The sequence below is a fragment of the Acyrthosiphon pisum genome, chromosome X, assembly GCF_005508785.2.
Source record: "Acyrthosiphon pisum isolate AL4f chromosome X, pea_aphid_22Mar2018_4r6ur, whole genome shotgun sequence".
Classification (NCBI taxonomy): domain Eukaryota; kingdom Metazoa; phylum Arthropoda; class Insecta; order Hemiptera; family Aphididae; genus Acyrthosiphon; species Acyrthosiphon pisum.
The window spans coordinates 91,608,371-91,610,980 of NC_042493.1; positions in this window are offsets into that span (position 1 = coordinate 91,608,371).

The window sequence follows — 2,610 nt, forward strand, 5'->3', positions numbered from 1 at the left end:
TTTAGCAATTCCTAAATACGCCGCTGGCGGTCGGTTTGTCGAATAGTCTCCATATTATCTGACATACACGGCGGCCTGCAGTCGCGATAGTGAATTTGCCGACGTCGCCCAAACAGTGTGCGCACACGATGAACACCATTTGTTCGTGATTCGCCACCATAGTCGCGTTTCTCGTTATCGCGATCGGCTGGTGGGCCGCCGACGCTGTGATCTGTTGAAATAGTAGTTCACAGTCACGATTGTTGGCGGAGACGTAATCGCGTCGTGCCAGAACAAAAATCGGACGTTCCACACGGTCGAGGCGATCGGCGGTGGCACGTGCGATGACAACCTTACCGGTCGTTTCTGGTAACTGCTCTGATGTAAGGTTGAATTCATTCTTGGTGAAAACATTACATTTTATTAAATTATATTATTATTCATTATTATAATTGTATTAATTTTATAATACCGCCTAGCACCTTTATATTTATATGTTTTATATTATTATCATATTATTATATTATTTTTAACTTCGGTCAATTCAAACTTTCCATAGATCGGTGAACGGTTCATGGTATACCCAACATATAAATACCCAATAAACTTAAAATATTTAGCTTGAAATTAATAAAAATATTTTGAAAACGTCATTATGTAGGTATAGTAAAATATAATAATATACAAAAAAGCTTTAAGTATAAAACGAACAATATTTTTGAATTGATAACAATAAAATAACTAAAATCGTTATTTTTTGTTTAAATATCTGATGTATGCATTTTAACTTCAATGCCTATTTAATATATTTTTTGTTTCAGTATGAAATATATAGGAGGAACTTCGTATTTCATTGGCAAGTCCTAAATAGACCTAATGTATCTTAAATATATTTCATCTGCAAAGAGAACAATTAAAGTCGGATCTTATATCTTAGCGAGATTAATTTTTTTTATAAACACTCCAAAAAAACTCAAAATATCTTAAAAAATATTTAAATACTTAAATTGAGTATAGAAAATTATAATTTAAGTAACAGTGTAATATTTTAAGATTCTGCGATCAATATTTGTAGAATATTAACAAAAATCGCTTAAGGTTAAATCAATGTGATACATTTAACAATAAACTTTTCAATAAATAGCTTATGAATCAATCTAGTATTAGATTTTCAAACATAAGGTGATTAAAACTATACAAATTGTATTCTGGATAAGTACATGATCATTTGCAAATCTACTATTAAACGTGGCACCGTACAATAGTTGTGCTTGCAGTCGGTACTGCACTCGCATGTGTACGTGTATGTTTCGTCTTAGAGGGCTGTAATCTTTATAGGTAGATGAGATGAATGTATTATATTCTATATCAATCATTTTGATCACTGCTTCACACAAAATGTGCAATAATTTTAAAAAGCTTCAGCTTTTGCAATTTTGCAATCTTTATTTTTGTTTTAGTTTTTTCGCTTCCTGACAAAAGATTGGTATAACGTATAAACTATAAATTAATAAATAACACAGTCATAAATTTAAAACAATTTTGGTGAAATTCTACTGGTACATTGTAAAGGTCCGCAGACACTGCTGCGGTAGACGGTACGGTAACGATACGGTAAACAATATTTTATTTGTGCGGTGATCTTTACCGTCGAGCCTTGCACACTGATCCGGTAACGATATGAGTTACCGGACGGTAAAATATCGTACCGGAACGTTTTTCGTTACAACTAGCACACACTGCTGCGGTAGTGCGCTACGATATATCAGACACACATACAGCAATTTTGTGGTTTATACCCTCTCGATTTGTTTTCAAAAATATTTTTTTTTTCGACAGCTATATGAATATTTTTGTTATAAATCCTTTCCTTCCCACCAGATGATTATTATTTATTTTTCTGTAAATGTGCATAATATGATAAATAATACAAGTCTTAATATAGGTATGTGTACCTAATGTCCAAATTGCCTTATTATTAATTGTAAAGAAACTCTTTACCAAAAAAGGTGGGTAAGTGGATGTCGCTCTGCTGTACAGTAGGTTACAAGTGGGTCACTGTATAATGGATAGTATTAAATTTGAATTCAATGATATAATATCACTGTATAAGAAAAACGATTCTGAGCGGAGACGGTTTGTCAGTCTAGGTATTAGACATACCTATTATAGGTATACTTATTTATAGTATTAAAAAAAAATTGACCTGTAATAGGTATCAATAATAAATTCCAAATTAATCATATCATAGTATCCATTAGGTAACGTATTATACATCAACAACAAACCGTGGTACTATCATAGATATATAATAGTATACTTTAGAAGTTTCAAGTACCCACAAGTAATATTAAACAATCACAACAAAATAACTAAAATAGTTATTCCAGGTTTTAGATTCTGAATGAAACGATGAATGTATTGATTTTACAATGATGTGTGTTTTTTTTTTTATTTTTTTATTTTTTTTTATTTTTGTGTCTGTGTACACGATAAGTAGTCGAAATAATGCTTCGATTTTCGACTTCAGTATCTCGTTCGATGGGAAAGTGAATATCGTTGGTGCATTGGGGAGGTCAAAATTTAAATTTCCCAGTGGTTTTCAAAGCGCCGGGAAAAACAAAGAAAAAT